Consider the following 15,618-nt stretch of genomic DNA (forward strand, 5'->3'; position numbering starts at 1 on the left):
TCCCATCTCCCCCCTTCTCTCCGCCCTTGCTCACGTCTGGCGCTGGGCCCGAGGGCACTTTTCACATTCACACCCGGAGCTCCCGGAAAGATCTGAGAAAACCCCACTCTCTTCCCGAGGGAAGAGCTACTGCAATTGTCTCCATCCCTAACTCGCTCGTCAGACTTAAAGGACGCACTGGCCCCGCAGCCTTGAATCTGCGAGGCCAGAGCACCACTCAGTCTTTGCACAACCTGGGCCGGGTTTATTGATTCTCGGATTAATCTCAGGGGTTGGGGAAGGCTCTCTTCCCAGTGACGGGGACGGACGCCATCGCATCACACACGTGTCCAGACTTCCCTGCTGGAGGGTGCACCCTCGAGGGTTCTGATCCCAAGCCTCGCCTCTTTCGAGGATCTAACCTTCAGCATGGAGGAAACGATTCAATTGTTCCCTGCAATATTTTGTGACTTAAAAGCATCCCTGACAATTCCTCACCTATTGTACCTACGGGTAGTGCAGTGGACGTTGCTGTGATGAAAAATGAAGCCGCCACATTTCATTTCCAATCTAAAATGGCAAGAGAGTCATGTGGGGTGGAAGAAAAGGTAACTTGTGCTCTCTTTAAGAAGTCAGTAGAGAGTTGGGGGTGTGTGTTGCCTGACTGCCACAGAATCTTCCATTCTTTCCATTTCTCTTCTTGCCACAAATATGTGCTGTGCTTACTCTATGCCTAGTGCTCCCCAGAAAAAGCAAGGAAGCTGTTTTGGTTCACACTGCCTCGCCACAGCCAACAACCTGTCATCTTCTTGTGGAGCATTAGAAAGAGAAATCACCCCTTAACCCGAATTTAATATTGAACTACATTACATCAAAATTTAACTTAGAAAAACCAAAATGGGACTCAAGGTGCTGGATGGCTGAAGGGTGAATTATAGAGAGGAATAATATGATCTAAGAGCATTAACCTGCTTAAGCACCCAAGATTATGGATATATTTGAAACTTTCCCTGTTTTTAGCAACACTTGTTGGGAAAGGCATAACTTTTCTGTTGAAGGATTTCTCCCTACCGGGTACCACCAGCAGCTGGGTCCAGGCTGGAGCCACCCACCCATTCATGCACCCAAACCTGGGAGGCTATACCTCCCAACCAAGGGAAAACTTTGCATATCAGTTTCCTCTACCTAGGCCTTAAAAAGCCAAAGAACTTTCTCAGTGCCTGGAGCTTAGCTCTACAATACTACAGTTTAGAATGTTCCCCCTTTATAGAGACACCTTCAGACATAGATTAACTATGTGTATGCAAAAAGACTGCTATTTATATCACATAATCAGAAAAGAAAATACTCAGGAAAATTACTGGGAATTCTTTTTGAATTTTTAAAAATACAGACCACTTAATATCCAGGCTAAGTGTGTGTGTGTGTGTGTTACAGACACTAAATGAATATCTGGCAATTACAGCTGAATTAATCAAAGGAAACAAACCAAGCTCATTGAATGCCTTCCATGAACTTTTTTGTCTTAGTTTTAAGTAAACCATCTGCCCTACAAAATAACATGTAATTTCTTTGTGCTTCTAGTCAGAAATATAAACTATAGACCTATAATAAGTGAAGAAATTGAATCAGTAATCAAAAAAAATTCTACATATAAAAGCCTAGGACAAAAGGCTTCACTGATAAATTATACATGTTAAAAAAGAATTAATGCCAATTCTTCTCAAGCTTATGAGAACCAGTGAGAACAGTGCTCAATGGGGGGGGGGGGGGGAATGTCATTATCCTAAATTTTTACTTGTAGTTATTATAATTAATCTGAGCTCATGAAGCCAATATTTTAAAGATGTAATAATGATAAGTCATAAGATCCTAGGCAGGAAAACAGTTAAATATGGAGAATGATCTCTTAAATAGTGATGCTTAACATTTTTTTTTTTACATTCCCTTTAAGAAATTTATGTAAGCCATAAACTCTCTCCCCGGGGGAGCAGGTGTGGGAACCCATGAATACACTCACATACCTACACACAAAATTTTGTATGCAATTTGTCAGATCCCAGGTTTTAAAAAATCTGAGAAAGTTAATTCAGTTTTAAGAAAAGGGCATAATGACATCTGAAACAGGAGATTCTTGGTAGTTCCCCAATGACAGTATCTTTGTGACTGGAGGCACCACATTAAAGGGGAAAGAAAAGGAATTTGGAGTCACATACATTTTCACTCATTCTCTTTGTGACTCTGGGTCCTTAACCTTAGTTTCCTTCTCCCTAAGTTTTCTGAGCACCATTTCCCCAGCTTCCAACTCCTTTTGTTTCCAGTCCCCAGCTCCACCACCACCACCTGAGAGCAGGGACTGCCTTTGGCTACCAGACCACCAATGCCCACAGGCAAAGAGAGCCCAAGAGTGTCTGTCCACTCCCTGGGTACCCTGGGCATTCCTTAGCCAATGATTGATGACTAGGGAGAATAAAAGCCTAATTCTTTGACTTCATGGTAGATAAATCTGAGTTCCAATTTACAACACAGAGCTTCTTTGTGGAATCAGGCTGAAGCATCCATGCTGGACAATTCCTGAAATCCCATCCTACTTTGCTTTCTTCCTCTTCACTGTCTAGCTACCTCTGTTCCCTTGCCTGTTTCTTCTGGAAACGTTTCCTTAAAAATCATCTTCGGGGTGCCTGGGTGGCTCATCAGTGAAGTGTCTGACTTCGGCTCAGGTCGTGATCTCGCGGTTTGTGAGTTCAAGCCCTGCATAGGGCTTTGTGCTGACAGCTCAGAGCCTGGAGCCTGCTTCGGATTCTGTGTCTCCCTCTCTCTCTGCCCCTCTCCCACTTCTTCTCTGTCTCTCAAAAATAAATAAATGTTAAAGAAAAATTTTTAAATCACTTTTGTAGATGACTACTTAAGTTCTGCTGACAAAGACATCACATTATAGGGCTTATGTAAGCATTAAATGCAAAATTATAAAGACAAACTTAATACAATGCCTAGAACAGCAAGCTCTCAATGAAAGGTATCTAATAGGGGCGCCTGGATGGCTCAGTCGGTTGAGCTTCTGACTTAATGAGCTTCAGGTCATGAACTCAGGGATTCCTGGGCTCTGTGGCTTTGTGAGTTTGAGTCCTGGTGACTCTGCTGCAGGGCCTGCTTGGGATTCTCTCTCTCTCTCTCTCTCTCTCTCTCTCTGCTTCTCCCCATTCATGCTTTCTCACTCTCAGAAATAAATAAACTTAGAAAAAAGTATCTAATATTTTATTCTACAACCTTATATCTCTTTTAGTGCTCAGAGGCAAGGAAAGAAATTCTTTTCTTTCATGGCAAAATGATTCTGAGAAACATCTTTCTTCTTACCTAGGCTATTCCTTGGGCTTAGTATGATCTGGAGTGATCACAAACTATGAAACTTTCTTCTGTAAAAACACACGTCTCCTCTAATTTTTTTTCTTTTCACCAAGATTACTTTTTAAATATAAAACATACTTCTTATTCTGCCTTCAGGTAATAAATTTCATGTCATTGTTGTTTTCAGATAAAAGTAAGGATAGTTACGAACTAACAACACAGCCCAAAAATACACGAAGCAAATACTGAATCTGACAAAGGTGCCAAGACCCTTCAGTGGGGAAAGAATAAACTTTTCAACAAATGTTGTTGAAACAATTGGACATCCACATGCAAGAAAAGCCCTTTTCCACAAGATTTAACCCTCCTTTGTGCTACATACAAAAATTTCCTCAAAACAGATCAAAGACTTAAATATAAGAGCTAAAACTATGCAGCTCTTAGAAGAAAAACTAGGTATAAATCTTCATTCCCTTGGGTCAAGCAAATATTTCTTAAATATGACACTAAAAGCACAGGCAACAAATGAAAAAAATAGACAAGTTAAACTCCATTAAAATGTGAGCGTCAAAGGATACTATCAAGAAAGTCAAAAGACAGCACACAGAATGGCAGAATATTTGACAGTCATTTATGTAATAAAAGTCTAGTACCCAGAATATATAAAGAATTCTTATGATTCAGCAATCAAAAGATAATAGCTCAACTTAAAAATGGGCAAAAAATTTGAATAGACATATCTCCAAAGAAGATCTACAAACAGTAAATAAGCACATGAAAAGATGCTCAATATCATTTGCATTAGAGAAATGCAAATTAAAACCACAGTGAGATAACATGTCACTCCCACTAGGATTAGAATAGCTGTAATTTTTTTAAGAAAGAAAATAAATGTTGGTGAAGATGTAGAGAAATTGAAAGCTTCACACATTGATGGTGGGAAGGTAAAATGGTGCGGCCACTGTGGAAAACAATTTGGTAGTTCCTCAAAAAGTTAAATAGTGTTACCATAAGAGCCAGTAATTCTACTCCTAGGTATATATACTCAAGAGAACTGAAAACATATGTTCACACAAAGTCTGAACACAAATGTTGATAGAAGGATCATGCATCATAGTCAAGGTAGATACAACCCAAATGTCCATCAACTGTTGAACAGATCAATACAATTTGGCATATCCATAAAAGAGAATATTATTCAGCCACAAAAAATAACGGAGCGCTGAGATGTGCTAATATGGATGAACCCTGAAAACATCACGCAAGTGAATGAAGCCAAATATAAAAGGCCACATATTGTATGATTCCATTTATATGAAATGTCCAGAATAAGCAAATCCATAGACACAGAAAGTAGATTAGTGATTTCCAGAGGCTAGAGGTAAAGGCTAATGTGGAGCAACTGCTTAATGAATATGGAGTTTCTTTTTTGGGTAATGAAAATGTTCTGGAATTAGTGGTGATGGCTGCATAACATTGTGAGTAAGCTGAAGATCACTGAAGTGTATGCTTCAAAATGGTCAAAATGGTGAATTTTATCTCAATAAAGAAGAAAAATTTGAATAAGCAAGGTCAGGTTATAAAGAAACAACTTAAGAATCTGTTACATTATTACCAGATAAAAATCACTGGTTTGGACAAATTTCACAGATTTATTCTTAAAATATGAGCCATTACTTTTGTTATTGTCCTATAAACTTCAATGGATTATGTCTCTATTCCTTTTTCAAGTCTCATTTCTTCCTCCTTCAAACTTGGTTGTGCCATGTTAATTAAAAAAATTTTTTTAATGTTTATATATTTTTAAGAGAGAGAAAGAGCACGAGTGGGCAAAGGGCCAGAGAGAGGGAGACACAGAATCCAAAACAGGCTCTAGGCTTTGTGCTGACAGCCCCAGGGCTGTCAATGTGGGGCTCGAACTCAGGAACTGTGAGATCATGACCTGAGCCGAAGTCAGACACAACCAACTGAGCCACCCAGGTGCCCCTGTGCCATGCTAATTCTCTCTCTCTCTCTCTCTCTCTCTCTCTCTCTCTGAGTTTATTGCATGTAGGGTGAGAAAGAAAGAGTGGGAAATGGAGAATGAAGAGGAGAAAGGAAAGGAAGTGTTAAGAAATGATTGATTAGATTGAAGGAGTCAGCAAAATAAAAAAGGTAAAGATAAAATACATCTGGTTGGTTAGAAGTTAAGACACCAAGCTGATGGCTCCAGTCTCCATATGGGCAGAACCATTTTTTCCATAACTGTAGATCAATGTAAAAGGTAAATTAACTGGAGAAAATCCAGGAAAGGGGTTTTCTAGGAAGCTACAGCCAGATTACATTGGGCAGTGATCAGGGCTAGGAAAGGGACTGTTTGGTTGGAAATAGAGTGGGTGGCAGGCCCTAAGGTTATTTGAAGGAAGAATCAACACTTCCTGGTGACTAATGGGCAGGTCTTGCGTGCAACAGAGAAGTTATTTCCCAGATTGCAGTCTTTAGGAGCTATCAGGGAAAATAAGTAATTTTCATGTAAAATAATTGCTCAGCTAGTGGCTCTGATCCTGCACCAGAACTCATTACAGTCATTGCCAAACACAATGTTACCAGACAGACAATGCATAACAGCTACCTCTTTTACCACTATCATTCCAAAAATAGACATGTGCGTTAAGCTCAGAACAGGGACTTTAGCCGGAACTGGGGCCCAGAGCTAATAACTCAGCCCTGAACCAGAAGTGTCTGTATTGAGAGCATGCTGTTGAAATCCATTTCAGTGTCTAGACATTTCATCAGATTTTCCTTGAGCTGTGATGGGATAGTCTTCTTAATTTGTAACTCTCCACACTGTAAATCCTAAAGAGTGACTGGTGCAAATGTGTTTATTTTGTTGTTCTATGTGTTGTTTAGAAAAATAGAAATGCCAGAATGGAAAGTATTTGGGTTCTTGTTACATTACACTCATAACTTTTCTTCAGATTAAAATTGTTTCAAAATAAAATTTTAAAAGTGCAGTAAGCATTTTATCTTTAGTAAAAGTTGACCTACACTTGTTTATTAAAAAAAAAGATATTTACATAATTCTAGGGGTGCATATGTATACATCAAATATATTAAAGCAAAGGAAATATTTGTTTTTAATACAATGCTGTTAAAAACAGAGAGTACATTTAAAATATTGTAATATTCACTTCCATAGCTAAAGTCACTCTATCTCTTATTTAAAGTTACTTTATTCAACCTTTACATCCGGTGTCTCCAGTAACCTTTGTCCTTCACATACAAATAACCAGTTAGCTCTTTCTCCATTTCCAATAAAAGACAGTCTAATGGTCTTTTTTAGATTAATATAAAACTAATTATATGTTTCCAACAGTGAAGAAATAGGCTAGGTTAGTTTGTGTACAAAAGTAAATAATGTGAGGCTTTATGTGTATTTGAGAACATTATATTGCATTATATACTATATGTATTATAATAAATATAGTAAATAGCAAAAATGACTTGCAAATCAAATTAAATATTAGATGCATATGTTAGATAGCAAATGATACATCGTAGATATCTACCAAATATTTGTTACAAAAATGAGTGGAAAAATGGTGGCGACTCTCCACCCTCTCCATTCAACCAAAAATAATTTATCACGACCAGAGGATTCAAAATCAAGTAAGACATGATTTTTCTCCATTCAGTATTCTCAGTCTAGTGGAGGAGGCAGGTACATTAGAATACAACGTGATAGATATCAAAACTGTGGTATGCACAAGGTTGTCTAGGAACACAGAGCAAAGAATGACCAGCTCAGGTGAGACAACCTTGGCCCAAGAAAGAGACGCAGAAGTTTTCCTAGAGAATATAATATGTGAACTAGTCTTGAAGGATTTGTATGCAATCACAGGTGGAGACAGAAGGAGTGGAATGTACACAGGCACAGAGTTAAGAAAGAACCTGGCTGGTTGGAGGAATCAGTTACTGGGTGCATTTGGAGGATAAGCAGCATCATGGAATGTGAATGATCATGAGTTGAGATCAGGTCTTGAGGGCCTGTTCAAGCTAACCAATATATCTTATAACTAATAATAACACATCATTGAGGGGTTTTAGGAGGAAAGTATAAAGAATGAGTGGATTGTGGTGAGGAAAGTTAGGAAGACCATGTGGTAAAACAAAACAAAGGCTTGGACAAGGACAATGGCAGTGAAGATAGAAAAAAAAGTGATTCAAGAACATATTAAGGATTGTATGGTGATTGTAACAGATTTTTACAGTACTGGCTCCCCCAATGATTCATGCATCCTCTATTTATGCCATTGGGTAATCCCATCCTATGTAGACTCTGAACGTGGCTATTAGCAGACCTCAATCAGAGGCTTGAAAAGCACTTATGCATTGGGGTTTCACTTCCCTCACTGAGGCTGAAAACTCTGAGACCATCACTATGTGGCCAAGCCCGGGATAGCTTTCTAGAAACATGTCAAACCCATTATTCTAGTTGATAGCTAGAAATAACCAATAATTTTAATACTAAAACCAACTACCAGACACGTGAGTGATGTAAATGAAACCATTCTAAAATAATCAGCCTTTGGCTGACTTGCCAGGTGAGTGCAGCACCATGAGTGAGGCTCACAGTTCCACAGAACTGTGCACTTATGAATAATTGTGGTTTCAGGCCACTAATATTGGGGATGGTTTGTTACACAGCAAAAACTGACTGACACAGTAATGGATTAGTTTATAGTTTATAGCCTTGAATGCCACAAAAAGTTGGTTGAACTTTAGAGACATAAAAGTAGCAGAGCTAGTGGGAAAAGCAGTTTGAAAAATGAGTGTGGAGTGATTTGTTCATTTTGGGTGGGTTTTTTGTTCACTTTTGTTTTTTTAGGTAAGGAAGAATAGAACTCAAAGGTGAGAACAATTTTGAATAATAGAACTTACTTCAAAGAGTTCGCGTAAATATCAAATGCAATTATGTACCCAAAACGACAAATGAAAAATTATCACCTTATAAATCTGTATATATGTAGATTATACATACTTTATTTTCTGTCTGGCTTTAGGAATTTACACAAGTGGTTATACACATACAGTGCACTTTAAAACAGCTCCCTAAAGTTTCTGACTATAGGCAGGGTATAATTTTCACAGACATACTTCTCCTTCTATTCCCAAACCCAGAGAATTGTGCACTTGCTTCTTCAAAATGAAGTGTCCACATAGAGACACATGTTATGGGTGTAAACAGAATAAGATATTACAAGTGTGAACCCTAAACTGTCTAAATAAATTAAGCATGTTTAAGGCTAAACAAACTCAACTTTATTTTTGAACTTTTTAGTTACAGTATTGTATTTACCACATATTTTCCTAGTGGCTTTGGGGCTGGGGTGCCTATTACTCCAAATAACAAATTATGTAACAAGATATGCGAGCTTATCAAGCACTTCATTTCAACACATAATGTGTAGCCCATGAGATGAAGGCAATAAACTGTTTCATTTCATATCAGTGTTCACTTGGGAGAAATGGGCAAGACCAGAATGCTTCTCAGCCTTAATATTCCTAGCATAACAAGGCAAATAGTTGAAATTAGAAGACTTAACATTGGAAGCATAAATTTTTAGGCATGTTTTATCTACTGTCATGGATAATATAGAAGAAACCAGGTCATTTAAAATTTAGGCAAGTATGCATACATTTGATTTTTAATACTTTGTAATCAATAGCTGGTTTCAAATCTCTTTTTTTTTTCTCAGCATACTTCTGTATATCATCCTTTAGTTGTGAAATACACTCTAAATGGTTCTTTTACTTAGAATCCCTGTTCCATAAATATTGAAGATTGTAGCTTTTATTTTTTCTCAGCTTTCCATTTTTTTTGTATTTTATAAAAGGGACATGTAAGTATGCTTATTATAATCATTTTGTTGTATATAATAATTTGACTAATAATTATTAGTAATTTTGACAAATACATTGCTTTTTAAATACAATATTGAAATCAATAATGCTTTTCAGAACTCATGTAATTTCCTCAAGCTATACAAGATTAGTTTTGCCTAAATCATTAATTTTGTAACTTGTCACTGAGTGGAATGGATCACTCTGCCTACTAACTCCAGGCTGTGGTTCTAAGATTATGTGTGCAATGCATTTATTCCTCATCCCTCACCCTGTTTGAAAGCTTTTGAGCTCAATGCATCATCTTTACTGAACAATTTATCAATTGGAGTTTACTAAGTAAATGCTACTCTTTCCATAACTTACTGCTTTGGGGTACCTCTAGGGGATAAATAATCATAGAAGGGCATAATAAGTTAGGTCAAGAGAAAAGATAGTTGGTCATATCTAACACAAGGATTAAGATGATACTTCCTGAAGTCGGACCATCTGCATCAGAGTTATCGAAAGATGTGAACAGATACCCACCTCAGAACCAGGGAATCACTGTATAAAATGGAATTTACCAAATAGTGTCACATGTTATAAATTTGTGACATCAAGACAAGGAAAATTGGCCTGTAGAAGACATGAGGAAGGATAATGTGCCCCAGCCTAAGTCATAGTCTAAAATCTTAGAGAATGCTTTCAGCCAGATTATGGCTCATTCAGAAAGGCAGTGGGGAGGAGAGAGTCAAAGGAAAAAGTAGGGGAGAGTGCAGATGGCAGGTTGAGGAATGAGAAGGTGAGAACAACTTCTCAGTAGCCTCTGTGGTGCTTTCCTTGGCTTTTCACACCACAGCTCGTGTAGAAAATGACAATGTCTCTATAGCATACTGGGCTGAATAGATGAGCCTGCACATAGAAAGAGGTACACTGACCAGAGGTTCTGAACTACAAGAGACAGGGGACCAGTGCCATCTCCATATGGACACCCTGTTGGGAAAATGTTCCAGGGAACATCCATCACTTTTTGCTGGTATTCATCACTATATGCTCTTACCAACGCCTGGCACTGGCTTCAGCTTCTCTACTTGGAAGAATAGGGAGGAAGTTGCTGGGCCATTTTCCAGCTCCTTGTAAATAAGGACATGGTATAGTTTCTCCATTTCCACAGTCAATTATGGAATACTATTAAGTGGATATGGTGTTACATGTAGAACATTTTCTTGATTACCGTGTGTACTACATTTGAATGAAATAATTTAATTGTATTAGAGGGCACGTACAATTTACATATCTTGTCTTTCCAGTTAGCCATTTATGATGATATTAAGTGAAATTTCAAGAGAATTTTTATTATGTTACATAAAATATGAAACTATAATATAAATATAAAATAAGAAAGTGCAAAATATATAGAAAGGTGATAGAACTCATTTTCATCCTTAGATGAAAATTATTTGCTGATCATGTTGGCATCTGAAAAAACATCCTATATTCCAGGTTAAAAAAATAAAGATGAGGAGGAGTCAATAAGAGACAGAGAAGTCAAAGAGCAGGTGTGCTATTAACTTTTATAAAACCACAAATATCTAAAAACATCAAATGATTACTATTTCAAATAAAAATGTTTGTTGATCATTTTCCTAAATTCTGTAGTACTAACAATGTGAGTTTCCATAATATATGTCAAACTAAGTTGAATTTTAACATTATATCTTTCAACATTAACTGGATGCATCAAAGTAAATCAGAATATGTAACTTTGAAAATAGTGCACCAAATTAAAAAATTAAATGGCACACAGTACTAGAAGTAAACTATAGTAACATTTACACTAACAAGGAGAGCAAATAATGATTACACATTTTGGGTAGATCTATTTTTAAGTTCTGTTTGCTCATGTCTCCAGAAACCTAACTCACTGACACGTAGGGCAACTTCATCAGATGTGAAACCAAGTTGCATATTAAGCTTATTCACCAATGGACAGTAATGTGCAGTAAGCTTCAGTTTTATGAACTGGACAAATAGCTACTTCATCCTTACAGCATAGCTGTTATAACTGCTAATTTATAACTTAAATCACATCAAAAAGGTGGCTGATAATCTAACTATGAGTTCATTTTGAAGGGAGACATGAGAGACATAAAAGTTAATTGGTCCCTCCAGAGATAGTAGGGCAATTATCAAGGTCATTATGTGACTTGCTGGTGGACCATATAAGGAACATTAGATTAATGGAAAATTCTCCTACGACATTTCCATGAAATAATCTATGGATTGCCAGCCGCCTTCAACATTCACTTAGAGTTAGAAATAAGAAAATTGAAGAAGACTATAAAAAAAGGAAATTGCAACAGTTGAGACAGGAAGTGATTAAGGTAAATAGAATTTTAGTTGAGCCAGGGTCATGGTAAGGATGGTTTCTGTTCTGACCTTGCTCTGGTGCGTTTGTAATTAAAAGCTTATGGAGAGAAAAAGTAATTCCACAGTGCTGACATACGGCATATGTTAGACTTCCAATTATTTCATCATCCACTTTGATGCAAATGAATCCGAATATCAAGTTAGAAAAATTAGTACTCATGAAAATCTGTCGAAATATAAATGCATGTCATAGATAATGAAATTCTGAGTTTAACTTTGAAATTTTTTTTGATGTTTATTTTTGAGAGAGAGAGAGAGACAGAGACAGAGCTCGAGCAAGGGAGAGGCAGAGCGAGGGGGAGACACTGAATCCGAAGCAGCTCTAGGCTCTGAGCTGTCAGCACAGAACCCAACACAGGGCTCAAACCCACAGACCCTGAAATCACGACGTGAGCCAAAGTCAGACGCTCAACTGACTGAGCCACCCAGGCGCCCCTGAGTTTAACTTTAAAGTTAAGATTATAAAGTGATTAAAAAAAAACTCATGACCTTCCAATGTTATTAAGAGTCACTGCACCAGAGAATACAACGATATGAATGATATCTTCACTGCTTCATTTGGTGAGCAGCAGGCATGATGATGATGTGCTTTCTGTAGTGTAAACTTTGTGGAAAGTTCCCTGCAGGAAGTGGAGCTTCCTCCCTGTCAGGGATGCACTTTAACTCTTGTAGGGAGAGAAGAATATATCCAGGCTTGCTGAGTAATCAGGCTTCCCAGCTTCACTCAGCAAACCATCTCTGCACAACAGGCCGAGGACATCCAGAGAGACCTGGAACTCACATTCACCTGTGTACAGTCCTGAAGTCAAGCAGGGAAATAAGAAATGGTGATAAGAATATGGAGAATGAGACAAAGGGAAATGGAAAAACTCAAAAGCTAAGTGTTGATATATTTGAATGCAAATTCAAGACCCAAAGGATATAACCAAGATAAACTGAAAGGAGTAGAATTTGACCTAATTAGAAAAAATACATGGTAGAATAACGCACACCGAATCCTATAAGCTAGAATAAAGGAGCGAGTTCTTCAGGAATGAAAGAATAAATGTGAAGCGTTTATTAATATCTATATTATTAATTATATATAACACTTTTCTCATAAAGTTTATTATAGGAATTCATTAACTTATTGGGTTTTAATAATAACATATCATATACCAACCACATTATATGCTGGGCACTACATTAAGTACTTTATACGTTATGTCATTTACCTTCACTGACTCTATGAGGTAGGTGCGAATATGACTTTTTTGCAGATGAAGAAACTGAGACTCAAAAATGTAAGTGATTTGCCCAACATCTCATGATTGGTAAGTGAGGAAATAAAGTGAACCCAGCCCTGCTTGATTTAAAGGTTCATATCTTAACCAGTACAATGTGAATTTTCTTGGACACCCATACCAACACAAGGGCCAAGTCTGTCTCATACATGCTTGGACTAGTGGTTCTCAGCCCTACCAACCCACATCCCCACACCCCTATTTTATAGTAAATGTTTTCTAATATTCTCTTTACTACACCAAAAGAAATTCACAGATAACCAAACATATATTTAATCAATGAAATGTACCAGCTCTAATGTAAAGAGTAAAGAAAGGTTATTAATATGTAATAAGAATTTCAATAGATACATACTCAGGCATGACATTGCTAAAACATTTTAAGAAATCTGATGTTTGCATCTAAGCATAGAATCACCGTAATGGAAGACTCATACATGCAGAGAGTTTTTTTGGTAACTAAAATACATAAGAGGTACTGCCATTAGTAATGTGATTTTCTCAAATAGTAAGCAATTGTTAAATTTCCATACAAAATGTGATTATATTAGCATAAAACAAAGAATTCAGGATAAGGAATATTATCAGAGATAGAGACACTGCATATTGATAGAGGGGCAATTCTTTAAGATCTTAACATGTACGCATCTGATAACAAAACTTCAAAATTCATGAAGCAAAACTGGAGAGAACTAAAGGAAGAAATAGAAAGTCCATAATCATAGAGATTTTGGAATTCATCTCTTAATAATTAGTAGGACAAGTAGACAAATAACTAGGAAGGCTATAGAAGATCTGAACAAAACTATCAGGCAACTTGATCTAATTGATATTTATAAACCACTGTGCCCAGCAATTATATATGCATTCTTTTCAAGTGTATGTAAAACACTTACCAAATATACTAAGCTATTAAGAAACAAATCTCAGTATATTTCAAAAGGTTGAAATCTTACAGGGCTTATTTTGAATGGAATTAAATTAGAAATTGGCAAAAAGAAAGATACCTAGAAAACCCCCACATATTTGGAAATTAAATAACATTCTTAAGTAACACGGTCAAAGGGGGGGGGGGAATCACAAGACAAAAAATACATTTTTAACTGAATGATAATAAAAACATACCCTATCAAAATTTGATTTTGAACAAAATTGGTGAGATTCAGCTAATGCAGTACTCACTGGAAAATTTATAGTTTTAAATGACTATACTAGTAAAGAAGAAAAGGGTTAAAATCAATGATCTAAGTTTCCATCTTAAGAAGTTAGCAAAAGAGAAGAAAATTAAAACTAAGTAAGTAGAAGGAAAGACATAATAAGAATGTGAGGAAAAATCATTTCAATAAAAAACAAACATTAAAGAATATTCAAAAAGTTGAATATTTGAAAAGATTAGCAACATTTATAAATCCTTAGCAAGAATAATTTTTTAAAAGAGTAAGAAAAAACACTAATGACCAGCCTCAAGTATAAAACAGAGACATTATTATAGAGTCTACATATAGCAAAAGAGTATTTATGAACAATGTTTGACCAATAAATTTTAAAATCTAGACAAAATGGACAAATTTCTTCCAAAACACATGTCCTCAACACTGACTCAACAAGCAACGGAAAATCAGAATAGAGAGAGAGGGTGCAAGTGAGCAAAGGGGGGGGGGGGATAGAGAGAGAGAGAGAGAGAGGGAGAGAGAATCCTAGGAGGCGCAGAAGGGAGAGAGAGAGAAGCGAGGCTCAAGCAGGGCTCACCCGAAGCTGGGTTTGTGCTCACCCAAAGCCAGGATCTGAACTGAAGTCCAATGCTTAACTGACTGAGCCACCCAGGCTCCCCAGCTCTATTCTATTCTTAAAAATTGAAAGCACAATCAAAACCTTTTCCATAAAGAAAGCTACAGGTCTGAATGGTTTCATTAGGGATTCCTATCAAATATTTAATGAAGGAAATAATATCAGTCACACAAGTTTTCAAAAAAATAGAAGAGGAAGGAATACTTTCCAATCATTTCACAAAGTCAGAAAAATCCCACTCCCAAAAGTTGCAAAGACATTACAAGAAAAGAAATTACAGACTATTCCTTGTAAGGCAAGACACAAATATCCTCAGCAAAACTGAATCCAACAAGATATTACAAGGGAGATACATTATGACAAAGAGCTTTTATCCTGGCATGCAAGGATACTTTGACATTCTAAGATCAATCAACATAATTTACTACATTAATAGGATAAAGAAAAACAAACATCTCAATAAACACAGAGAAGGCATTTGACATAATTCAGCACCCATTCAGGTAAAAGCAATCAGCACACAAGGAAAAGACGGGATTTAATTGGGCCCACAAGGGGGAAATGATTAGAAAAAAAATAAAGAAATAGTTGAGGCAATGCTTTGCCTATTGTCTCACAAAAGGAATTGCCTTGGTAAAATTACTTTGCAATGTGGGTTTGCAAGCAGTCACAAAAGTGGTGAGGATGATGATGATGGTGATGATAATGATGATGGTGATTATATTCTATTCGGAAAACTGTTGTCAGGATTCAGAGTCTTGCCTACCGTCTTTGGCTCAAAAAAAAAAAAATACAGTAGAGAAGATATCTGCACTTTCAGAGAATCCAAGTGAGCTAAGGTTTAACATGTTTTTCTAAAACTAAACCAAACTTACCTCTGGAGGCCCTATATAAGCTCGCTTGTAGATACTGTAACCCTATTAATTCA

This window comes from Panthera pardus, unplaced genomic scaffold (assembly GCF_024362965.1).
Source record: "Panthera pardus isolate Hobbes unplaced genomic scaffold, ASM2436296v1 HiC_scaffold_17, whole genome shotgun sequence".
NCBI lineage: Eukaryota > Metazoa > Chordata > Mammalia > Carnivora > Felidae > Panthera > Panthera pardus.